The sequence below is a fragment of the Mobula birostris genome, chromosome 2 (assembly GCF_030028105.1).
Source record: "Mobula birostris isolate sMobBir1 chromosome 2, sMobBir1.hap1, whole genome shotgun sequence".
Classification (NCBI taxonomy): domain Eukaryota; kingdom Metazoa; phylum Chordata; class Chondrichthyes; order Myliobatiformes; family Myliobatidae; genus Mobula; species Mobula birostris.
This window is the reverse complement of record NC_092371.1, coordinates 62,080,294-62,108,164: the sequence shown is the minus strand read 5'-3', so window position 1 is coordinate 62,108,164 and position 27,871 is coordinate 62,080,294.

Sequence of the window (27,871 nt, the reverse complement as noted above, 5' to 3'; positions counted from 1 at the left end):
GTTTGGACAGAGCCTTGTCAGGGAGCATTTGATAAATTGAAAACTATGCTATGTCATCAACCTGTGCTCAGGTCACCTGACTTTGGAAAACCATTTTCATTAGCTGTAGATGCTAGTGATGAGGCTGCAGGAGCAGTGTTACTTCAAAGAGACAAGGGTGATGAGGTTGATCGTCCGGTAGCTTACTTCTGTAAGAAATTTAATGATCATCAAAGGAATTATTATCTCTTGTTGCAGCTTTACAACATTTTGATGTGTATGTTGGTACAACTCAGAAACCGCTCATGGTTTACACCGATCATAATCCGTTAGTATTTTTGAGTAAGATGAAAAACAAAAATACAAGGTTACTTAATTGGAGTTTAATGTTACAGGAGTATAATTTTTTGATAACTCATATTAAAGGCAAAGATAATGTGATTGCTAACTGTCTATCTGGATGTTAAATGTACAATGTAATTTTTTATGGAGTGATATTTTAGCATTTGTAACACTCCTACTGTATATTAGTTTGTAAGGTGCTGTATGATAATACTGTGTATACTGTGTATGTTGTAAATTTTATACATTTGTGTTTTTTTGTAAATAGTTGTTAAAATTTTGCTCATAAAAGAACAAATTTTCTTTTGGAGGGAGGTGTTCCATACCTTGTGGGTATCCTGTGACTGTCTTATGAGGATGATGTAATGGTTTTGTGGAGGTCACATGATGTAATTTTCCCGCCGATGTGAGGTCACGTGTGGACCTGTTCACAACAGGTATAAAAGGGAGACCCCTGGTGTGACACAGTTAGTTTCCAGTTGAGTTGTTGTTTGCTTCATTATGCTACTCCGTTATGCTGTGTATTTTTTATGACGCAGTTTCATTTTAAAACAGAGTTTTCCTTTCTATTTTAAGGTGCAAAGATTAGTGTTGGCAGTTTCGCCAATTGCTGCCAGGTTTCCATGTTGCATCTATAATTTTCCCTTTACAGTAGGATTGGAGAGTGAAGACTTTATTAAAGGATGGGAACCTGAGGGATCGGAATAGAGTTGGAGTCGTTTGGCGGCTTTATAAAAGAGCGACCTTATTGAGGATTCGTTCATAATATAGTGACCTGTATCTGAGATAACTCCTGTAAGAGCGGGGAAGTTGTGCAGTGTTCACTCGTCAGGAAAAGGCCAGTTCCTTTAAGCCGTATTATTTCCTTCATTGTGAATCCTTTGGAGAATCAGCAATAGCGTCACATCTTAGAAACATAGAAACATTGAAAATAGGTGCAGGAGTAGGCCATTCGGCCCTTCGAGCCTGCACCGCCATTTATTATGATCATGGCTGATCATCCAACTCAGAACCCTGCACCAGCCTTCCCTCCATACCCCCTGATCCCCGTAGCCACAAAGGCCATATCTAACTCCCTCTTAAATATAGCCAATGAACTGGCCTCAACTGTTTCCTGTGGCAGAGAATTCCACAGATTCACCACTCTCTGTGTGAAGAAGTTTTTCCTAATCTCGGTCCTAAAAGGCTTCCCCTTTATCCTCAAACTGTGACCCCTCGTTCTGGACTTCCCCAACATCGGGAACAATCTTCCTACATCTAGCCTGTCCAATCCCTTTAGGAATTTATATGTTTCAATCAGAACCCCCCTCAATCTTCTAAATTCCAATGAGTACAAGCCCAGTTCATCCAGTCTTTCTTCATATGAAAGTCCTGTCATCCCAGGAATCAATCTGGTCAACCTTCTTTGTACTCCCTCTATGGCAAGGATGTCTTTCCTCAGATTAGGGGACCAAAACTGCACACAATACTCCAGGTGTGGTCTCACCAAGGCCTTGTACAACTGCAGTAGTACCTCCCTGCTCCTGTACTCGAATCTTCTTGCTATAAATGCCAGCATACCACTCGCCTTTTTCACCGCCTGCTGTACCTGCATGCCCACTTTCAATGACTGGTGTATAATGACACCCAGGTCTCGTTGTACCGCCCCTTTTCCTAATCGGCCACCATTCAGATGATAATCTGTTTTCCTATTTTTGCCACCAAAGTGGATAACTTCACATTTATCCACATTAAATTGCACCTGCCATGAATTTGCCCACTCACCCAACCTATCAAAGTCACCCTGCATCCTCTTAGCATCCTCCTCACAGCTAACACTGCCGCCCAGCTTCATGTCATCCGCAAACTTGGAGATGCTGCATTTATTTCCCTCATCCAAGTCATTAATATATATTGTAAACAACTGGGGTCCCAGCACTGAGCCTTGCGGTACCCCACTAGTCACTGCCTGCCATTCTGAAAAGGTCCCGTTTATTCCCATTCTTTGCTTCCTGTCTGCTAACCAATTCTCTATCCACATCAATACCTTACCCCCAATACCACGTGCTTTAAGTTTGCACACTAATCTCCTGTGTGGGACCTTGTCAAAAGCCTTTTGAAAATCCAAATATACCACATCCACTGGTTCTCCCCTATCCACTCTACTAGTTACATCCTCAAAAAATTCTATGAGTTTCGTCAGACATGATTTTCCTTTCACAAATCCATGCTGACTTTGTCCGATGATTTCACCGCTTTCCAAATGTGCTGTTATCACATCTTTGATAACTGACTCCAGCAGTTTCCCCACCACCGACGTTAGGCTAACCGGTCTATAATTCCCCGGTTTCTCTCTCCCTCTTTTTTTAAAAAGTGAGGTTACATTAGCCACCCTCCAATCCTCAGGAACTAGTCCAAAATCTAACGAGTTATGAAAAATTATCACTAATGCATCCACTATTTCTTGGGCTACTTCCTTAAGCACTCTGGGATGCAGACCATCTGGCCCTGGGGATTTATCTGCCTTTAATCCCTTCAATTTACCCAACACCACTTCCCTACTAACATGTATTTTGCTCAGTTCCTCCATCTCACTAGACCCTCTGTCCCTTACTATTTCTGGAAGATTATTTATGTCCTCCTTAGCGAAGACAGAACCAAAGTAATTATTCAATTGGTCTGCCATGTTCTTGCTCCCCATAATCAATTCACCTGTTTCTGTCTGCAGGGGACCTACATTTGTCTTTACCAGTCCTTTCCTTTTTACATATCTATAAAAGCTTTTACAGTCAGTTTTTATGTTCCCTGCCAGTTTTCTCTCATAATCTTTTTTCCCCTTCCTAATTAAGCCCTTTGTCCTCCTCTGCTGAACTCTGAATTTCTCCCAGTCCTCAGGTTTTTCTGACTAATTTGTATGCTTCTTCTTAGGAATTGATACAATCCCTAATTTCTCTTGTCAGCCACGGGTGCACTACCTTCCTTGATTTTTTCTTTTGCCAAACTGGGATGAACAATTGTTGTAGTTCATCCATGCAATCCTTAAATGCTTGCCATTGCATATCCACCGTCAATCCTTTAAGTGTCATTTGCCAGTCTATCTTAGCTAATTCACATCTCATACCTTCAAAGTTACCCCTCTTTAAGTTCAGAACCTTTGTTTCTGAATTAACTATGTTACTCTCCATCTTAATGAAGAATTCCACCATATTATGGTCACTCTTACCCAAGGGGCCTCTCATGACAAGATTGCTAATTAACCCTTCCTCATTGCTCAAAACCCAGTCTAGGATAGCCTGCTCTCTAGAAGAAATCTGTTTCCAGAGAAGTTTCCCCTTATTGACTGTGTAAATCATTTGGACTTTCGAATTTACTATTTTAAGACTGGGTTCGAATTTACCACTTCAAGAACTGTTTTCAAATTTACCCTTTTAAGAACTGTTCCAGAGTTGCCGTATAGCAGTTAAGTTTCGGTTAAGTTAGTTGTTTGAATATACCTTTCCGCTATTATTGAGCAGAGTTTAATAAGTGTTTATGTTTGTTTAATATAACCTGTCTCAATTTGATATTCATTGTTGCCGGTCATGTGACACACCAAAGTTATTTGTCTTCAGAGTGTATATGGCCTTCGATTATTTTCTATGACCTCTCTGACCTTATAGAAATTGCAATGTAAAACCGTGAAAGATTAATGCACAGAATGCATTAAAGTGGTTCTTGGCCAATAAAGAACACTCATGAACAGACCTTGCTTTCGGTCTGCTTCTAATCAAATGTGCACAGCTAATAGTAGAGAATTAATGGTCATGAAAATATCATAAATGCAGTGTAAAAGATGCAAGATCATATATTAGCAAACTTGTAATATAAGAAAATGGCTTAATTGGCATAGTTCATCACTTTTTTATTTGATTAACTGGAAAATCATTGGAAATAAGGCTATACCAAGAAATAAAGTGTTAATGCAAACATTATCACAGCATGGAATTTGATTATACTTACACTGTCAAAATTGCAATGGGAAATTTGGCATTATCTAAATCTTATTATTTTCATAAACCAAAAGTTGAATTTTACAAGGAATAATCACAGACCCAAGGACTAAGGAAAAACTAATTACATTCTCAAATGTAATAAACAACACAGCAGCAACATCTCAGAATTATCCTGGGAATGACGATATTTATGGTAGCCTCGGATGATGGATGCTAGGATCAACATGCACTCAGGATGCAGTTGTGGCTTGCAAAGGCAACATTTATTGATTATCCCTACTACCCTGAGGAGGAGCTTCCAGGGATGGTTTGATTCAACTGAGTCACTAGAGAGGTGGATTAAGAGTCGGTCTGGGGCTTAGATGAGATCAAGCTAATGCAAGAAAGCCAGTTTTCCTTTCCTAAAGGATATCAGTGAAGTATTTTTACAGAAATCGGGCAGGCATATTTTTTTAAATTGAAAGCAAATTTTCAAAGTGAAAATGTTGGCATTGACATCTCCTGCATTATTATTCTTGGTATATTGAATCACTTATGTAGTAATATAAAGATTGGTTGTGTATATATATTGTATCAGGCTCACACTGTGTCAGACTGTTCTGTACTTATTGAGTCGTATCACCAGATTAATTTGCAATTAAAATATTAGTTCAGTTGGAAGCTAATTTGGCATGTTAAATAAACATTCAAAACAGAGATATAGAGTCCATAATTCATTGGTATCTTGTTAGAGTAAGTGTATTTCAGTAGAACTTGTGGAGATACTGGAACTTGCTGGAACCTGGAGCTGGAGGCAATCTGCTGGTGGAATTCAACAGATCGAACAGCATCTGTGAGAGGAAGGGAATTCCAAAATCCCACATCACTTCTTGTTGATCTGGACTGATTGTGCAACAGTCTTTTTATGGGCATGCGTAGTTTATTGCCATACATATGTACCAGGGTACAATGAACTTTCTTGTTTGCATGAAGCTCACAGAATAAACAAATACATTGCACGGCAATAATAAATGCAATAAAGACAATGGTGAGTACAAAATAAAATAGCCTATCTTTATATTTATTGGTATAAAGATTCAGCTGCTTGGCTCATAATTTTATACCATTCAATTAACTCTCTCCTTTGCTTCTTTTGATTCAAGTATAAGAAATTCAAAATACCCAGTATTTCCTTACAACTGTATTTCTACAGCTCTGGCAACATCCATGTAAAGCTCTCTACTGTCTTTCATGTAGTCACACCCAGTCTGCAATGAGGGGATAAGACGTATGCAGTTTTCTAGCTGTGGTTTTTTCACTGTTTCATGACTCCAGCAACATTTATACTCTATTCTTTACCCAGCTGAGGCATGTGATCTTCATATCGATCTTGCTTGTTTCACTTCCTTCGGGAATCTGTGGATCTAGGATCTTTTTCTTCCTCAACCGTATTTTTTATTGGGTGTTCCTTTGGTTTACCTGCTCTCCCCAAATACATTCATTCACATCTGCTTTAAGAAATAATACTGCCTTGCATAACCAGGAGGCAGGTATCTTTTAATGAAATAGATAATAAGGAATCCATTCCTAGAAATTTACCCGCTTTAAGCATTAATTTGAAATGAATACACTAAGCATAATATTACTGTTGATTATAATTTAGATCTAGTTTCAAATATTGCATGGAGTAAATTAAGTTCCACTTTTCAGAAAAGGAATTCAGAAATTTATACCATGTACTATTCAAAATTCAGCTTGATATGGTAGTTTTGCGATGTCCTTTTGCCATCTATTCATGCCATACACAGCTACCCTGTCATTAGTAATGAATTGTGCGTATTATGATGTCAATCAATTTATTGTATGTCTTGGTAAAAGACAAACATCTTCCCAGAAGGTCTCCAAGTGCACACATGTAGAAGCAGTTTATCAGAAATGAAATACAATAATTCAAAAAGTAAACAGTGCAACCTAAAATACAAAATCAAAATTCAAACTCAACAATGAAATTGTCAGGTACTAGGGAATACAAATATTTATTGGTGTCTCTACTTGAACATAGAACAGTAACAGTATCAACTTAATGAAAAATCACAATCTGCATTATTCCTGATTAAATTAATAATTTTGCTTGGTGTGAGTACAGATTTGTGATGTATACTGAACGTATGGGAAAGGAGAATATTTGGGAAGACTGTCCAAGAACCTTATCCACACCGTCTAGAGGATTGTTCTGATTCATCCCTGTAGGTTGGGCTGAGAAAACATAATTCTTCATCTATTGGGAATTGGAAGGTTTCTCAAGAATTTCTTCAATGAATGCAAATCCAACTTTCATTAGTCTTCTTTGCCCTTCCCATGAGAAGCTCGAATTCTTTGGGGAGTCAGTCCACCCAAGTACCTGGATTTTCTACCGGATGAACAGTAGGTGATTTAAAGAACAGCAAGCGAAAGTCCCTGGAAGTAAACACATGACATGTTATTTTGTGCATTTGCTGTCATGCTTTTCTTTTTTATTATTTTTAACAAGCTGAATGTTGCAGGCTGGTACATGGGTACCGGGAATGAGCTGAATTGTAACACATCGATACTTCTGTCATGTTTTGCACCAGAGAATGTGAGCTGAAGATGTTGGATCAGAAAACAATGGTTAATGCCAATTGTTTCAAATGGAACTGCAGGAGCTGAGCATTGAAACGGTAGTATGACAAGGATTTCTGTCTGGGCACTGTAGATTCTCAAAATCAAATCTGTCAGTTCTCCGTACCAACAGGCTCCAGGATAGCACTGGAGCATGAGAGTAATAATTTTATCACATGGCTTTTACCTGGTTTTATGGATGTACCCAATCTTTCTGAGGTTTTCCAGAATTATGCTTGGATGTTGTCATTCAATTTCTTTGTCAAGAAGATCTGAAAGACGGGTGCAGATCTAGAGGTAGAGGGGGAGGGCAAGTTACTTGCAAATTATTTCACTTTAGTTCAATGGTCTTTAATTACTTAGAACTACATTAAACCATTTTATTTTAGGGAACTTAATAATTCTAATGCTTTTAATTATTTTGATTTTAATATGGATCTTAAAACAACTGTTCAAAATCACTAAAACAACAGAAATTCTGCAGATGCTGGAAATTCAAGCAACACACATCAAAGTTGCTGGTGAACGCAGCAGTGTTTAAAATCACTCACAGCTTTCTCAGTCATCAAGACTGGACTTGCTGCTTGCTAAAAACTTCAAGGAAATGTTATGGGTATGACATATTTTCTTAAGACAGAAGAGGAGATAATTTGGATCATTGAGTGTATTCTGGCTCTCCAAGGAATCCTACACCACCCATCATCTCACAAGCCTATCACCCTCCCCTTAATTCTCCTATGATCCTCCTACACTGGGTTAATTATAAAAACCAATTGATCTCCAATCAGTGAATTCTTGGGATGTGAGTTGATGTCCTGCTGCAACTGCGAATATGTTGCTTGAATCCTAGATACTTCAGGCTACCACCACTGACTCAGCACAGCCATACTGTGTGTTAGGACATTGATGGGTGTGGATCTGGATCAGTAATATCTGATCCAATATATCAGGACAATTTTATTACAAGTTTTCACATGTGTGGGAGATCAGATGGACCATTTTATGGTAGGTAGAAATGAGATGAACAGAAAGATGTTATTTCCTGTTTGTCATTGCTGCCTGCTGCACCTCCAGCAGTGCCTTTAGGTCAGCTGCAGTGTCATCAGCCGCGGACCACTGCTCATTGATGTTTCGCTCCCTTTGCCCTGGTACATCTCCTGGTGGGGGAGCAGTGGCAGAGATGTCTCACTACCACTCCCTGCAGCTTCCAATGGGGTTTGTTGGCCCAATATTTGGCCAAGTCTTAAACAATGAACTTCAACATCAAAGAAATGAAATCTTCTGGTACATAATTCCATTCTCGCTGCTAAATTGGGAAATCTTTGAAAGCCATCAAATTTGGAGTTTTATGTCTGGTTTGGGGCAAAGTGCTTACAAGAGGATTCATATTTTATCATACATTGAATTATTTTATATGACATTTACTGATAGTAAAATGTTACCATTGGCTATAAACCAGCATTCATGATGATTAGTACTAATTTGAATTCTCCATACTGATCTTCAATGAGGTTTCAAGGATCATGATGTCATGGAATGATATCCTATTCTGTCCACGGGTACAGTGGCAGCTCTCTTAGAAAACACGGCACATTTAGACTCATCTCCCTTCACTTTACATTCTTTTTCTTTGGAAAGCTTTTTTTATTGCAATTTTTCTTCTATTTCCATGGATCTTTCTGGAAGGGTTTCCTCTTGTAACTGAGGCTGTTGGTGGCATTGTTCTTCTGTTTGCACTAGTCACAGATGCTCAGTATCAATTTTAAAATATCTGCAAGCTTCATTACAGCATAGACTTGTGACATTAAATAATTCAGGCTCAACTCTTAATTGTCAACAGTGCTTTGAGAAAGTCAAGACTATAAGTTTAGCAAATACAAATGAAGCTTGTAATATACAAGCAGCAGATACAGTAAGTATAGTTGAATAAGTTTACATGGTACACAATAGGTGAAAACATATATCAGCGTTTTCATTGCAGTTTTAAACAGAAAATGGGGTTTATATGTAGGTAGAGAAATGTGTATTTGTATTTGTTTGTCAGGTCTGACATTTTCTTCTGCCATTCAAGTTCCATTGAAATCAATGCTCTCAACCATAAGTGATCAGAGGCAAGTCCCTCCTAACTTGTTTTTTTTTTGAATTTACATTATAAACCTACTTTAAGTAAGGTTTCCTTTGCATTGGTATTCTCTTCACTGCTGGTATAGGGTTTGGGGGGTGGGGGGTGTCTACTGCACAGAATCGAAATAAGCTGCAGAGAGCTGTAAGCTTAGTCAGCTCCATCATGGGCACTAGCCTGTGTAGTATCCAGGACACCTTCAAGGAGATGCCTCAAAAAGGCAGCATCCATCATTAAGGACTCCCATCACCCAGGACATGCCCTGTGCTCATTGCTACAATCCGGAAGGCGGAACAGGAGCTTGAAGGCACACACTCAACAATACAGGAACAGATTCTTCCCTTCTGCTATCCAATTTCAGAATAGCATGAACACAACTTCATTACTTTAATTTTTTGCACTACATATTTAATTCAACTATTTAATATATATCTAGATACTTACTGTATCTCACATTTTTCTCTATTATTATGTACTACTGCTGCAAAGACAACAGATTTCACAACATACGCCTGTGATATTAAACCTGATTCTGATTGCTGAAGTATTAATATGATACCTTTCAGAAGAAGCATCGATGACAAGGTATTACCTTACTTGAAGGTTTTTGCCTTTAGTAGTTTTCATTGCAGTTAACCATGTCTTCCTCTGGATTTATGAAAAGCTTTGAAAGGCCTGTAATTGGTGTTGATTTTTGAGGTGAGCAGGCGCCATTTTATATTTCTTACCTTGTAGTCAGTTGGGAAAGGAAGGGACATTAAATTATAATAATTTTATCTGGGTTTATAGACCTTTCAATACTTCCATGAAGTTTTATAAGATAGGTATTAACATCATGCTGGATTTCATTATAAGCAGCAAGAAACTGAAGTGCTGTGATATTGTCTATTCCAGGAATTCTAACTTATTCTTGGTTCTGACTCTAAAATGTGTGACGACAGACCGGGTTGTCAGGGGATTGATGCTGATGGGGGAGACAAATGGAGAGGTGTTTGGGGTGTTGGTGGGAGAGGAGAGAGAGATGGCAAGGGGAGGCGCTGGTTCGGATGTTGACGGGCTGGTTGATTTGGACCTGGGCTGTTTGGGGTTTGGTGGATGGGCGGTGCCCCAGCGGGGGGATGGGGGGAGCAGGTTCGCTGAGGCACGACACACACCACGAGGTCACGAGATAACGAGACCCTGGAAAAGCAGTGTGCCCCCACAAGTCGGCGGGAACCGACCATAGACGCACAGGGTGAAAGGGTACAATCGGCGGGAACCTGGTGTGCATGTCTGCCCTTGCCTGGGTGCCGGGTTCTCTGTGGAAGAACGGTTGTATCCGGAACGGAGGGGTCACAGTCGGTGACCACAGAAGACATAAAAGGGTTCGCCCGAAAGCTAACTGCGAAGAAAAAAGGTCTGTGTGAATCAGAATTTGCATTCCCTCTCTCTCTCTCAGCAACGGCACAACAGCGATTACTGCAAACTTTACTAAGCTGAACTGAACTCTGCGTCACTTGAGACTGATCATTTTACCCCTAGACTGCGATAGAGCTTGACTGATTCCTATTATCCTAGTTCTGTGTACATGTGTGTTTTATCATTGCTAACCTGTTGCATTTATATCCTTACGATTAGAGTACTGTGTTACTTATTTCTTTAATAAAACTTTCTTAGTTCCAGTAATCCAGACTCCAACTAAGTGGTCCATTTCTGCTGGTTTGGCAACCCAGTTACGGGGTACGTAACAAATGGCACTCTAAAACTTAAGTAATTTGTGTCAAATTTAGTGTTTGTGTCAATGTGGGAGAACAGATTTACGGAAAAATTACTGGGGTTATTGCTCTGTGTGCTGCCTAGATTTGATGGGTTGAAAGGTATCCCGTGTTTAAAGGAAATATGGAAAAAAAAGTGTTTACAAAACTAGAAGGAGATTCCTATGGATTTTCATCATAACCTGTTACTGTATTCTACTGGAACACAGAGAAATCTAGGTTAGAGCATGCTTCCATCAAATATCAGTGTTATAAAGGACAGAACTTCCACTTATTCTTTACAAACACAGCTACGTAAACAGGGTGGGGAATTGGAGACTGTCTTGAGTCCCTATGATGCACAAGGTGCTGGAGGAACTCAGCATCTATGAAGGAAAATCAACCCTTCATCTGGACATTTCACCTTGACCCAAAACATTTAATATCCATTTCCTTTCATAGTTGCTGCCTGATGCTTTGAGATCGTCCAACATCTTGTGCGTTGCTCCAGGTTCCAGCATGTGCAGTCCTTTGGTGTTTTCAAAGCCCCTAAAACCTTGGCTTACATAGTATCCAGACCATCATTGACATTTACTATTCTCACCAATATGCCAGAGATACTAAATCAATTGAACCCATGCATATTACCTTTGCAAATGTGGTGTAGTAGCAGTAAAGTTAAAAATGCTAAAATGTATACAAAACTTTATATTTTATAGGTAAAACCTTTCATTGTAAAGCTGGATAATGTTAATTATAATTAAAGAACATTGACTGTATCTTTTGGATGTTCTGTTGCATTGAAAGCGTCTGGAGGAATTTGATCTTGATAGGAATCCAATAAGTGGTGGTGACTTTGATTTGATTTGTAGTATTCCATTTTTTGATTTCAGAACATTTTATGATGTCTGATCTCTCTGATAGCTGAAGTTGTACATCACAGTGACAACAGGCAGACACAATCATATGTTTGATTCAGATCAATAATGTAAGAAAAGCTAGTTAATTATTTTCAAGCTTGGTCTCCAAGATAAGGTAGTTGTACTGATCCATGACTGAAGAACATATTGGAAAGCCATCATCTCCTCTAACAGCAAACCTCAAAGTGTTCAGTTTATGCCGAGAATGCCTAATGCTCATAGTGAGAATGAATATGTTTCTCTTTTTTACTATTTGAAGAATGTGATGACCTGCTTAAACCATCCAACCAGTTATCAATGTTTCCAACCACATGAGTAAGTCAATTTTGTACAATAAGACTACAATAATAATCATTTCAATTAAATAAGCTTATATTTGCAGCATCTGGGACTCTGTGACTTTGGATCTAAATGCAGAGCTTTTCTCACTTGTGCACAAATGGCGAATGAAACATTCTCCGCTTGTTATCAGCCCACTGTCCATGGTAATGTATTCTTTTCAATGTCAAATTATTGTTGTGGCTAATGAGTTTAATAGTGTAGGTCACTCAAGACTAATTCAGGTAGGCAGGAGAAGCCACCAGTCCAACATCTGTTTATAAAGACTGGTAATTGAGTTAGTACCAGATGGACAGAAGTTGTCACAAGGGATTTTTGTAAAGAGCAAAAGATTGCTATTCTTTATTTTGTAGTGAAGTACCTTTACTTGAGTGTGGGGCATTATATTAACTTAATGTGATGGATAGTATAGTGATATTCTTCCTTCTCCCTCTTCCCCTCTATGCCAGAAGCTCACAATTCTCAATTTACTGACAATCTGAAGAGGTACAATATCTGGTGACTAATCAGGTCACTCCTGACTGCAGAACACTTGACGCTGAGACATCTTACTTGTAAGGGACAATCTCACTTGCCATTAGCAGCTGAAAATGCTGCTTTGTTAAAATCTAATATCAAGTTTCATCCTTCTCCTGCCCTCCTAGGCTGAACAAAATAAATTCAAAGTTCAAAGTAAATTTATTATCGAAGTACATATACTGTATGTTATCATTTACAATGCTGTGACCCCTTTTCTTGCGGGCGTGCTCAATAAGTCCATAATAGAATAATAACCGTAATAGAATCAATGAAAGAACACACAAACCAAAATAAATTCTCTCTCCCAATTCTTGATGATATCTGTCTCAATTGTTTGATATAACTTTAGTAAACTTCTCAAGTGCCTCCTTTGTCATCCAATTTCTAAGTGGACATTAAAACCATGAACACTACCTCTCTACTTTTTTATTTCTGTTTTTTTGCATTACTGTACTTACTTTAACCTAACTATTTAAAAGACACAATATATATATATACATACTTAGTGTGACTCAGCTTTTTCCTCTATATTTATTTGTCATGAATTTCATTGTACTGCTATGTAAAGTTGACAAATTTTATGACACATGCTGGTCATATAAATCTGATTCTGATTCTGATTCTGAAATTCATAACTTTCAATAGCATTCTAGGTGATCAAACTTGCTCTGAACAATTACAATGGGGATAAAATTATAATGGAGTTTTGTGCAGAAAGGGAGTTTCAGTGGTGTAATGCATGCAAAATGGGGTTATATTTCTGGTAGGAAAGTACAAGCTTCAAAACTTTTAACCTTCACTTCTCTTGTTAAAATCAGCTAACTACATATTGATATGAAATGTCAGGTGGAAATGAACAAGTTCTTCAGATACACAACAGGGTTTCCAATTGCATCCTCTTTGTTTATTTGGCTGAAGTGTTCTTTCAAATGTCTTTTTTCCCCTAACCACCTTCTGATTATGGAGCCTTTATATACGACTGCATTGTGAATACTGTAGCCCCATGGATAATCAAAAACCACAGGGAGTCAGAGAAGAAAAAAAAATTATTGAAAATTTTGAAAATAAGTGCTTTATTTTCCTCTCTGTTCTCACAGCTTGTACGTTTACTAAGCCCTCAGCGCTCTTGTGTTATGCTGAATATTAAACATTAAGTGAATTCTCCAACTTGCGGGTGACAAACTACCTCTCATGTCAAGCTTCTGGCTCTGTCAATGTAGGTACCATTTTCCCGCAGATTACACCCCAGCATTAATTGAATGCTCACATCATTGTAAGATCAGTCATTTCAAATTACCATTGTACTGGATGTTGGAATTGGAATTGGGATTGATTTATTATTGTCACATGTATCGAGATATGGTGTAAAGTGTGGCTTGCGTACTGTTCATACAGATCAAATCAGTACAGAGTACATCGAGATAGATCAAGGTAAAATAATAAGAATGCAGAACAAAGTGTAACACCTACATAGAAAGTACAACGCAAGTAAGCAATAAGTTGCAAGATCACAACAAGGTAAATTGTGAGGTCAAGAATTCATCTTATTATACTAAGGAACCATTTACTAGACTTGTTACAGCGGGTTAGCAGCCGTCTTTAGACTGGTGTCATGTGTTTTCAGGCTTTTGTATTTTCTGCCCAATGGAAGAGGAGAGAAGAGAGAATGTCCATGGTGGGTGGGCTCTTTGATTACACTAGTTGCTACACTGAGACAGCAAGAGGTATAGTTGAAGTCCATGACTGGAAGGTTGGTTTCTTTCATGTGCTGAGCCGTGCCCACAATTCTCTGCAGTTATTTGTGGTCATGTGCAGAGCAGATGCCATACCAAACCATCATGCATCCAGATAGAATGTTTTCTATGGTACAATAATTAAGAACTGGTGACACTCGACAGGATCATGTTAAATTTTATTAGCCCCCTGAGGAAGGAAAGGTGTTATTGAGCTTTCTTGGCCAAGCACAGGCTATCAGTGATACTCATTCCTAAGAACCTGAAGCTCCCAATTATCTCAATATCAGCACCTTTTCTGCAGACTGGAGCAGGTGAACCACGCCCCCCGCCCCCCACTTCCTGAAGTCAATGATCAAGTCTTTTGTTTTGCTGCCAAGAAGGGAAAAGTTGTTGTCATGACACCCCATTACTGAGCACTCTATCTTGTTCCTGTACTCCAACTCATCAATATCTGAGGTGCGGTCTATTACAGTGGTATCATTTGCAAACCTGTAGATGGAGTGAGGGCAGAATCTGGCCACGCAGACGTGCGAGTACAGGGAGTAGTGGGGTGGGGGGGGGTGGGCTGCAGAGACGCAACCTTGTAGAGCACCAGTGTTTAGAATAATCATGGTGATCATGGCGGATGTGCTGCTGCCTATCCTGCCTACCAGACTACTGATTGTCATCTGTTGGTCAGGAAGTCAAGAATCCAGTTGCAGTTGGAGATTTGTGGCATTCATGGGGGTAATTCTAACTTAACTAGCCAGTGGGGAATTCACCGATCAGATCCAGCATGTTACTCTACTAACCAACTTTTTTTTGCTGTGCATTTACTAGACTGGAAAGTGACTTCAAGCAGGCTGTAAGCAAATGTAGGACTGTGAAGAAGACCCAAGGTATGTGACAAAATAGTGAAAAGCTGGCAAGAGCTTGATGGGCTGTGACCTCCTTCTGTTGTATAATGATTTAATTATTCTCTAATTATAAGTTATTGCACGTAGACTCCATAGATATTACGTATAGCATATCAATAGGCATCTCATCTCAAATGGTTCATGCCAACATCACTGCTCTACACATGCTTCCTGCTACCTTTCCCATCAAACCCGATTAACAAATCCCCTTCATCTGCTTAGTTAGCTTTTCGTTATCTCTGAGTTTCTCAAAATACTTCAGATACAATGTTTCACTTTGAAATGCAGCCTTTGTTGTTGAGTATGAGAAACTTCAGAGTTCATAAACTGGGGAACTGAATGATGGTGATGGCATTGATATGCCAAACATTGTCTGGGTGCCAACAAAGTCCCATTATAACCAGAATCAGTAGTGCTGTATACAATTCAACCAAAGGTATTAGAATGAACCTTGCATTTGATGTTTAATATTCAGATTGATGATATTCTGTCAGCTTTCCAACACAAAATTGATTGCACTCCAGACACCCTGCAACAAATATTATTCACAGAACTAGAAGCTTGCCAACAATAAGTCCCTTAGGCAACAGATTACTTACAAATTCCATGACAGACAGACACTACTCAAACGACAGTGAATTTAACCCAGAACACGCACCAAATCCTGCGGAAGTAGCGAATGATTTTCATGCAATCTTCAATAATGATGTAATGTTCAATGCATTCATGATTAGTTTAAAGAAGACTACTAGGATGACAACATCATGATGGAATTCTAGTTAAACAGCAAACCAGATTAAAATGTGCAATGGATGACATACCAAGCCTGGAAGTGCGGTGCAAATGGTGGCTCTGTCTGCCAGATGAGGTATTAGAGCTTAGATTCTCCATCTGTTCATGGGTTTGAGGCACTTTCCTCCTGGAACTCTCGTTGCCCATCAAAAGGCCAGAAAACCACCTCACTGCCTCTGTATTACTTTTTTTAATCACAAGAGATTCTGCAGATTCTGGAAATCCAGAGTAACAGACACAAAATGCTGAAAGAACTCAGCAGATCAGGCGGTGTCTATGGAAAGGAATAAAGAGTCGATGTTTTGGGCTGAGACCTTTGATTAGGACTGGGAAGGAAGGGGAAAGAAGCCATAATAATTATTTAATTGTTATTCAGATACAACGTGGAATAGGCTCTTCTAGTCTTTCAAGCTGTGCCACACAACAATCCCCTGATTTAATCCAAGCCTAATTATGGGACAATTTACAATGACCAACTAACCTACCAATCAGTACCTCTTCGGACTGTGGGAGGAAACCAGAGCACCCAGAGGAAACCCATGCGGTCACAGGGAGAATGTACAGACTCCCTACAGGCAGTGACAGGAATTGAACCCGGGTTACCTGTACTGTAAAGCGTTGGGCTAACCACCCCCAATGCTACCATGCCATCCCTAGGTAGGTGCGGGGGATAGGAAGGAGCACAAGATGGAAGATGATAGGTGAAGCCAGGTGAGGGGGAAGGGACATTACTTTTTTTAAGTGTCTTTTGAAAGACCACTGCCAGTTAAGTTAAGTAAGAATGTGCAGTTACGGCTTGAGGCACAACAAGATGTCTAAGGGATTAACAGTACAAGTGTATTAGCACAAAAATTATACCCAACTTTATCAACAGCTTCTGTTAGATGGTGCCGATGGGGACATGTAAATATTAGTGGATGCACTGTGTCCAATTAAAGTGGACAAATTTTTTACATATGCACTGTAAATACAGTGAGCAATCAATGATATCATGGTTATATTACATGGAGACCGTGTGTGGCTTTTATCTTTGAAACTGAATAAACTTGCCTGAGTAATTTGCTTCAAAGATTCATGGATTGATCTCTGGAGTGAGCATGATATTCCATGGGGAGAGTTTGAGTAAGTTTGAGAAGAATAAGTGGTAAAGAACCTAGATCATTTAAGATTCTGGGAGGTATAGATGGGGTAAACAGTGAGAGGATGTTCCTTCTAATCTAGTAAGAGTGAACTATGAGCATGCCATGAGCAGTCTTATCTAAAGTTATTACGCCCTGTGCTTTCTGTTTAATCTTGTCGAGATTATTGTGACTGGCTTGGGTTTTCAGCCTAAAGTGATGATTTAACATGGACTCCCAATTAGTGCTTATCGCGGGGACCCTGTGTGTTTCGAGAGTGATTCAGCTCACAGTGTCACTCTGTCAAGCCACCAGTGTTCCGTTGGAATTCTGATGCATAAACTCTTGTTTCTGTCTCTACATGGGAGTCTGCTGCTCCTCCACATGCCGGTTCAGTCATCTGTCAGTGCACACCGTGACAGAGCAAACTTGGGGTCAGCAACTTGAATTAAGATGAATAAACTCTGGTTTCTGTCTCTACATGGGAGTCTGCTGTTCCTCCATATGCCGGTTCAGTCATCTGTCAGTGCACACTGTGACAGAGCAAACTTGGGGTCAGCAACTTGGATTAAGATGAAGAAAAATTGCTTCCTGTTATGCTTTGTATTTTTCTATGCCAAAGGTGGTGATCCTTGGTGTTTGCTGAGTACACACAAAACAGAGAGCTGGATCCTAGACTTCCTACTGGATTGCCGACAGGTGGCAAGAACAGGCTCCCTCACCTCTGCCCCTCTGACTCTCAACCCCCCGGGTTGTCCTCTGAGCTCCCTCCCTAGCTCCTTTTAAAATAGGCTTGAGAAAATGTATAAACTATGCTTGCTTCTACTTGAGCTGAATTATGCTTAATAGTGGCTGGTAGATCCCATGAAGAACTATGTTCTCCTCTCAGATTGCCTTATTTCTAACTTCCATGCTGACACTTTCAACATGACGAGTAAGGGAATGAATGCACATCAAACCAGCCATTTCACTTTAACATGACCGTGGCTGATATGTGCATGATGGCTTCATTGATCTTTAAGGAAAAAGCAAAGTGGTTTATTTCCTGTTTTTCAATTTGTTGTCCCTTATTGCTTTAAGTAAATTGTAGGATGTCGTTTCTGTTTAATTAAGTGCGAAGTAATTACTTATTATATTTTTAAATTATTTAAGCATTGTTAAACTGATTTTAAAAGTCTCTGTGATATGAAGAAGTTCCAAGGTCATTGGCAACAGAATCAGAATCAGGTTTAATTTCACTGACATGTGTTTTGAAAGTTGTTGATTTGTGGTAGCAGTACTGTGCAATATATAATTAGAAATTACTATAGGTTACAATAAAAATACAACAAATAAATAAGTAGTGCAAAAAGGGAGTATAAAGTGAGTTGGTGTTCATGGATTCATGGTCCATTCAGAAATCAGGTGTGGGAGGGGAAGGAGCTGTTCCTAAAATGTTGAGTGTGTGTCCTCAGGCTCCTGCACCTCCTCACTGTTGGTAGTAATGAGAATATGGCCACCCCATGAGCCTCCACATCCAACACATCATTCTCCACAACTCCTGCCATCTTCAATGGGATCTTACACCAAACATATCGCTACACCCCCCTCCCACTCTCCACTTTCCATAGGGATTGCTCCCTCTGTGTTCCCTTGTCTATTAGTCCCTTCCCACTAATCTCCCTCCTGGAACATATCACTACCAGCAACAGAATTGCTACCCCTGCCCATTCACCTCCTCCCTCACCTCCATCAAGGGCCCCAAACAATCCTTCCAAGTGAGGCTACACCTCACCCAGGAACCTGTTGGGTCGTCTATTGTTTCTGGTGCTCCCAATGTGGCTTTCCTCTATATTGGTGAGACCTGACGTATATTTGTGGACCGCTTTGTTGAGCACCTCTACTCCATCCACCTAAAGTGGAATTTTACTGTGGCCAACCATTTTAATTCCTATCCCCATTCAGAGTTCTGACATATCAGTTGACGGCCTCTTCTTTTGCCATAATGATGCCACTCTCAGGATGGAGATGCAATGCCTATATTCCATCTGGGTAGCCTCCAACCCGATGGCATGAACACCAATTTCTTCTTCTGGTATTTGTTTTTCCTTTTTTCTTTTCCCCTTCCCCTTTTTTCTGCTTCTATTCCCAATTCTAGCCTCTTACCTCATCTCCTCAGCTGCCTATCACCTCCCCTAGTCTCCTTTTTTTTTCTTTTTCTCCCTTAGTCCACACTGCTCTTCCATAGATTCCGTCTTCTCCAGCCCTTAACCTTTTCTACCCACCTGGCTTCACCTATCACCTTCTAGCTAGTCTTTCTTCCCCACCCCCCAACGTCATATTCTGGCATCTTCCCACCTTTCTTCCCAGTCCTGATGAAGGGTCTTGGCCGGAAATGTCAACTCTTTATTAATTTTCTTGGATGCTGCCTGACCTGCTGAGTTCCTCCATAATATGTTGTGTTGCTTTGGATTTCCAGCATCTGCAGAATCTCCTGTGTTTATGAGGAGCTTATATCCTGTGTTGTGATGGTCCTTAATGATGGATGTTGCTTTCTTGAGGCATCACCTCAATGGATGTCTTTGATGATAGCGAGACTAGTACCCACGATGGAGCTAGCTGCATTTACAACCCCCCATATCTTTTCCCAGTCCTTTACATAAGTGCTTCCATGTCAGATGGAGATACAACCAGATAGGATGTCCTCCATAGTACATCTGTAGAAATTTGCTGGAGTCTTTGGTGACATACCAAGTCTCCTTAAAACACCTAAAGGAACATAGCTGCTAGTGTATCTTTCCTAATTTAATCAATGTGTTGGGCCCAGGATAGATCTTCAGAGATGTTGACATCCAGGAATTTGAAGATGTGATTTCTTGAGAGATCGCTAAAGCACTCTGGATGTACAATGTGATAATCTGGTTACAGGCCTAATCATTGTTTGTGCTCGATTCCATTAGAGGACTCTGAAATATGGGTTAGTTTGGCCATTCCTCCCCCCCCCCCCCCCCCCATCATCTGGAGTTATTTGGAGTTAGATAGATACCCTGGATGACGTATACAAGCAGCAGGTTGTATCCAGTATGATATGACTTAATTAATTCAAATTAATTCAAGGCAAAGTCTGAAAATTGCACGTACAGAGGCACTTGCTTGCAAATACAATATGAGTGTTGACTCTGCAGCAATGAGGGGAAAATGGCTGCATTGTTTTTATTTATATAAATCATGACAGAATATCATAGTAGATAACTTTAACAATAGGAATTTATATTCTTTGACAGAAATTCTATTGTTCTACTCTGCCATCCAGTAAGGATTTAAATGCAATTGTAGTTTTGAAGTGGAATTGGAGATGAGAGATTTTGGATCAAAATTCAATTTTTATTGCAAAATTGTACATTTATGGCTGGAATTTGATTTGAACTAAATGCCCCATAATTGCCCCTCATTCAAACTTACTCAGACTGGATATGGAGGGACTCTTACGACTCGAAGCCTCTGTGAATTCAACAAAGGAGCCTTTAGCTTTAAAAAGGCCTTGAATGATGCAGTGGTAAAATCTTCCTCTGAAACACTTCAGACATTGACAGATTGGATAAGCCCGTCTCCAGCTTTCCTGACTCTCAGAGCTGTGATTCGAAAAAAAAGTCTGACATCAGAAATGAAGTAATACGAAAGCACATGTAGAGGTATTTCTATTTTAAAACTTTTTTCCATTTTTTTTTCCGTTCCACACCTTTTTGGAATATGGAACATTGCAGCAACAGACCCCTAGGCCTACAGTTTCTGTGCCGACCCTGGTGCCAATGAAACTTAATGCCATCTGTTTTCACATGGTAATTATCTTCCCATTCCCTTTCAGTTTTCTTGCCTGTCTGAAAACCTTGTAAACATTACTCTTGTATCTGCTTCCACTTCGTCACCCAGCATTGTATTCTAGGCACCTACCACTCTCTGTATAGTTAAAAACAACACTTGCCTTGCAAATGTCCTTTAAGCTTTCCCCCTCTCACCTTAAATCTATGCCCAATATTTTATGTTTTCACTCTGTGGAGAACGACATACACTGTATCTTAACTGTTTCTTACGTAATTTTATGTACTTCTATTGGGTTACCTCTCAGCCTCTTGGGCAGTTTGGACAAGATGTGCTTGTAACTAAGCCAGGTAACTTTCTCTTCTAAATCTCCAAAGAGGTCCACTTCTATAACCCCTCTAAAGCCTCTACATACCTAACGTACTGTGGTGACCAGAACTGGACACAATTCTCCAGATGAGGTCTAATCAAAGTTTTATGTAAGGTGGCATCTATCATTAAGGACCCCCATCATCCAGGACATGCCCTCTTCTCATTATTATCATCAGGGAAAGGATAAAGAATCCTGCAGACACCCACTCAATGCTTTAGGAACAGATTCTTTCCCTCTACCATCAGATTTCTGAATGACTGATGAACTAACCCATGAACATTACCTCATTCTTTTTGCACTACTGATTTAATTTAATTTATTTATATTTATTAATATATTATATATATTCTGATTCATAGCTGCATCATTTTCAGACCTCAGGGAGATCTCCTTGCAGGCTGGATTTCTGTGATTGTTAGAATTACAGTATGTATGGCAAAGCCAAATAATACTGGTGGCTGTTATGTTTTGTAACTTCAAAACGTTAAACTGTTTCAAAAGAAAACAAGAGAGTCAGGAGATAAGTTGTGTAATTCATTTTTTACTTCATGTGAGGCGTGCACATATCGCGTAATGTCATGACATATGCAATTCACATATTTTACATACAGTATAACCATAATGAAATATATAAATGATAAAGAAATCAAATATATTTACAAGATTACTCATAAATTACTCAGATATTAAATACACAACACTTGTCTCTGATTAGCAATAAACTCCAACTCAATAGAGAATGCATCAACTACAAACACAGTATACCATATAATACAACTACCATATACAGACATCCACAGCATAGTCATTTTTAATTGTCCCATTCAGGCCTAAAGATTTAATTGCTGTGGAGGATTTCTTACCTTTGTGGGATAAAATCTTTCCTGACAAGGGAGGTTACTCTGCTTGGCAGGTGAGACTTGAGGCTGTAATAATAATCTTAGGTTCTGGGGCCTCCTTCCTGGTGGTTGTAGGAGTCGATTCTGAGACTGAAAAAAAGTGGTTCTGACAGCTCTGGACAGCTTTCTTTTGCCTTTTTCTTCTTCTAGTTTGTGCATCTTGATCTTGGAGAGGTCCCTTTAGTTCACCGGATTATTCTCTTATTAATACTTCTATTGCCTCATTTACAATTTGATCTCTCCTCTTAGTTTCTGCATCCATAACGTCATCTGACGAATCCTCTGTTTTCAAATCTCCATTTGACTCCTTTCTTTTTGACCTTCCATTCATCCAACAATGTTTCGGTCTATGCATCTACTTTTACAAGCAGATTTTTGTCTTCCACTTGAAGTTCATGCAATAACCTTAATTCAACTGCTTCTTTATACTTATTACAACTGAATGCTTTCAACTTTCCTGAAGCTCTTTGAACTCTCTTGCACTTTCAAACCAAGCCACATTTTGCAAGTAACTACCTGATTAACATATCAGAAACTTTTTTAGATATATATGTTGCCTACAACACTGTTTTGCGTTCTTCAATTTCATAATTCCTCTGAGCAGCATGGTCCTCTCTTGGTCCAATATGCTTTCCAACTAGAGGCACAGAGGTTGATACCAGGACTTGTTTGCCTTCTGTTGGGGATAGTTATGGAGACAGTTATGGCATCATCCAGTACTTTTCCTCATTCCCTTTCAGTTGACTCTATGACAGGGGATGTGGCATGCAAATTGTGCATGGATCTCCAATCAAGTTGTAGTTGTCTCTGTCACTCACTGATTTCTCCTGTTTTTTCCACATACAGTACAAGCCCAATGTTGTTGGTTGTTATATTTCATTATTACAAATGTCATTCCCACAGGAGTTATCTTTTCCCCAGTATAAGTTCTTAGTTGGATGTCCACAAGCTTTAGTTCAGTATCTTTGAAATTCTATTCAAACTTATTTTGAGGAATGACTGAAACAGCTGAGCCAGCATCTAATTCCATTTTAACTAATTTGCCATGTACTTCTGGCACAAGCCATATTCCTTGTCTATTGTTAGTTTTCACATTGTAAATCTCAAAGGCACGTAGTCCTGTGCCATTCTCAGCATTATCACATTTTTCCATCAACAGCATACAGGTAAGTGCTCTTTTTAAAACTGCATCTTGACCTTTTATTTTTTACTCATGCCTGTGCAGTCCATTATTTTTGTCTGACCAGCATGTTCTTTATATGTGCCCTACCTCACTGCATTTTCTGCAAGTTTCACTTTTAAACCTGTGTTTGTCTGGTGTATATTAGCCCCTGCCACAATGTTAACACAATTTGTTTGGCCAGGCCGGTTTCTGTATAGACTTTGCAATTTTGTTGATGTTCTTTTTCTTTCCTGACTGTAACTCAGTTGCATCACTCTCTGTTCTTTCCATTGATATAGCTATTTTAACTGCTCTTTTAAGTATAAGTTGTAAGTTGTAAGATTCCACAAATGAAATGATCTTTCAGGCATCATTAGGCCTATTACCGAACTGACAATATTCAGACAATCTCTTCAATTCAGCCACATAAACTGGAATGGACTCCCATTCTTCTTGATTCTGCTTATGACATATGCAATTTATGTTTTTCTACATATAACCTTGATGAATTATATGAATAATGGCAAATGCTTAATTGAAGAATTCATTTATAGGATTACTCAAATATCACTGAAATATTAAATTTCAGTGATATTTGAGTAATCTTATAAGTTAATTTGTAAGTCGCCAAGGATTTTAGTCCCGATTTTCATTCCACTCTGACATGTCTGTCCATCACCTTCTCTTGTTCCACAATGAGGACTCCATGGCCTCCTCATGTGCCACCCTCAAGGTGGTGGAGCAATACCCTATGTTCTATCTGGGTAGCCTCCAACCTAATGCCATGAATAACAATTTCTCCTTCTGGAAAAAAAAATTTTCTCTCCCTCCACTTCTGCTATTCCCAACTCTGGCCTCTTACCTCTTCTCACCTGCTTATCACCTCCCTCTGGGTCCCCTCCTCCTACTTCTTCCTATGGTCCACCTTCCTCTCCTATCAGATATCTTCCTCTCCAGCCCTTTACCTTTTCCACCCACCCGATTTAACCTATCGCCTTCTAGCTATCCATCTTCCCTCCGCCCCCCACCTTTTTATTCTGGTGTCTCCCTTCTTCCTTTCCAGTCCGAAAGCAGGGTCTCAACCAGAAATGTCTGCTGTTTGTTCATTTCAATGATTGATGCTTTGACCTGCTGAGTTCCTCTCACATTTTGTGTCTGTTGCTTTAGAATTCCAGCATCTGCAGGATTTCTTGTGCCAAATATTACTGTTTTCCTAGATAATGCTTAAACTTTTAATCATTGTGAGGATTTGGTCAACACTTTCAAGTTCGCATTTATTATTCATCTCTTGAGACCCCACCCCCATCTCAAAAAATCAATAATGGGTTTTTTGAAGCACTATTGCCTGTAGCATGGATGCCAATTCTTAGGAGACACATTTGTTCTTAATCCATCCCATTTATTTTGGGGTTGTGATAAGCAACCAAAAAGAAAATGTTCTTCTAGTGAAGACAAGAATTTATTTTTACAAGGACTCTGAGATCAGTGACAGATTCATTGATCATGAAGGGAACTTTCTCAAACTGTTTGTCTGAAGGTATTCCAGTCTGACATGTATAACAGGATTTGGAAAGCTTGATCTATGATGTTCCAACTGATTACTTTTGATGGCAGATATTAATGACCCCTACCAAGAAGGTGGTTTGTGATTTTGCTTTACTCCGAGTTCTCTCCAATATATTCAGTTTTTAATGTCTAAGAGAATTGATGATTTTTTATAAATACAAACAATGGTACTTATCACAGGTAATTGACCTGAGGGATGAATGAGCTTGTGTCCATTCCAGGGCAGTTCCCTCACCTTTGGTCCCTAGCAGACATTCAGCTTTCACCTGCTTGCATGTGACAGCAGCCACACCCCAGTATACCACTTTGACAGGAAGGCTAATCCAGGTGAGGGTAGCCAGCAGGCCTCAGAACCCAGTGACATAGAGATACAGCTCGCAAAGCCAGCTCTGGCGGACTGTGCGGATGAGATAAACAGTGCGATCCAATGGTCAGGAAGGTGGTGCTGCAATGCTGTCTGGTGAGCAAAAGGGCATGATAAGGCACAGAAAGAAGTCAAGGTCACCCACTGCAACCAAGAAGGACTCCAGCTGCGACGACTACTCGTACCACTGGAGTCTGACTTCCAAGGTTGAGAGAGTGCAATGACCCCAGTCACTGGTGCTTTTCCACTCTAAAAACTTTTACAAACAGCTTCTCTATGTAGTTCACATGAACGATTGCACAAATCTGTCATCATTGTCACCATGGGGTATGGTGTCAGTATTGAGGATAACTTTGAATATGTTTGATTTTTTTTTTGACCAGTCCATAGTAAGTCATTTCACACTAGACAATTCCCAGATGTTAATGAGACATACCTTGCATATTCTGGCCTGAGATAATCATATATTTTTGTTGACTCTGAATGCATCAGTAATATTCTTGAAATTTGAAGTAATTGCTTACAATTAAGTGGCATGCCAGACCACTTTCAAGAATGTTAAGGGTACTCTCATACTATGGGTTCAAGTTCACATTTCGAGCAGTTGAGGTAAGGAGTTAGAAGTTTAAAATAACACAAATGGAAGCTGAAGGAGGCAATGCTAACCCTCATCATAATGATTCCAAGCCTCTCCACTTTCCTTCCTGATCATAAACACAGGAAATTTGGCGGATGCTGGAAATCCAGAGCAACACACACAAAATGCTGGAGGAACTCAACAGATCAGGCATCATCTATGGAAAAAAATAAACAGTTAACGTTTTAGGCTGAGAACCTTCTTCAGGATTGGAAAATAAGGGAGAATATGGCAGAATAAAAAGGTGGGGTAGGGGAAGGAGGACACACTGCAAGATCATAGATGAAAGGGCTGGAGAAGAAAGAATCTGAGAGGAGAGAAGGCTGAACCATGTGAGAAAAGGAAGACAGAGGGGAAACAGGGGGAGGTGATAGGCAGGTGAAGGGAAGAGTTAAGAGGCCTGAGTAGGGAATAGAAGAGGAGGGAAGCGGGAGGCATACTTTTATCCGAAGGAGAAATCAATGTTCATGCCAAAAGGTTGGAGGCTGCCCAGATGGAATATGAGTGTCCTCATCATGGTAAAAGAGGAGGCCATGGACCAACATGTTAGAATGGGAATAGGGATAGGAACTAAAATGGTTGGCCATCAGGAAATTCCACTTTTGGCCAATGGAGCGTAGGAGCTAGACAAAATAGTCCACCAACTTAAGTCAGGTTTCACTACTGTAAAGGAGACCACATCAAAAGTCACTGGATACAGTAGATGCCTCAACAGATTTGCACATAGCCTCATCTGGAAGGACTGATTGGGTCCCTGAATGGAGGCAAAGGAGGAGTTAACTGGGCAGGTGTAGCATTTCGGTCATTTTCAGAGGTATGTGCCAGGAGGGAGATTAGTAGGGAGGGATGAATGGGCAAGGAATCAGAGGGAGCGATCACTGCAGAAAGCGAAGTGCTAGAGGTAAAGATGTGCTTGGTGGTAAGATTCCATTGAAGATGGCAGAAGTTTTGCAGAATGATGTGTTGAATGGGAGGCTCATAGGGTGGTAGGTGAGGACAAGCGGAACTCTATCTCTGTTGAGGCGGTGGGGTGAGTGTGGTTGTCCGGGAAATAGAGGAGATGTAGGTGAGGGCAGAATGAATGGTGGATTCTTTGAAGGAAGAGGACATCTCTGATACCCTGGAAAGGAAATCCTCATCCTGGGAACAGATTTGGTAGAGATGAATGAAGTGAGAAAAGGGAATAGCATTTTTTAGGGGATTAGGGGATAGGGTCAGAAAAGGCATAGTCAATAGTCAAGGTAGCCATGGAAATCAGTAGGTTTATAAAATATATCAGTGGACAAATCTGTTCAGGGATGGAGACAGTGAGATCAAGAAAGGGAAGGAGGCATCAGAAATGGACAAGTGAATTTAAGGACAGGGTGAAAATTGGAGGCAATGTTGATGAAACTGACAGCTCAACTTGGCTGCATGAAGCCACACCAATACAGTTGCCAATGTAGCACTAAAGAGCTGAGGAACACTACTGTGGAAGGCTGGAACATGGACTGTTCTACATAGTCAATGAAAAGGCAGGCATAGCCTAGCCCATACAGTACCCATGGCAACGCCTTGAGTCTAGAGAAAGTAGGAAGAGCCAAAGGAGAAATCATTGAGGGTGGGCACCTGTTCTGCCAGATGGAGAATGCCATCAAGAAGGCCTTAAAGCTCTCCACTTCTATCTCAACAAAAGACCCAACCAGTTCCTCTCCACCACCACCCTTCTCCATCTGCAACATTAGCATTCATTTCCAAAGGACTAGAGTATAAAAGCAAGGATGTAATACTGAGGTATTAGTCAGACAATATTTGGAGTTTTGGGTCTTATACCTCATGGGTGCCCAGTAGTAGGGGGCAGCTGAGGGATTACAGATTTAATTTAAGAAATCCTCAGTGCCTCATAATTGATTACAATGATGTGTAATCACCTTGCCTCTTGTTAACCTACCATTCTCTTAGACTTTGCTTGAAATGAATTACTGTATAGTTGTTGAAAAGCAATGT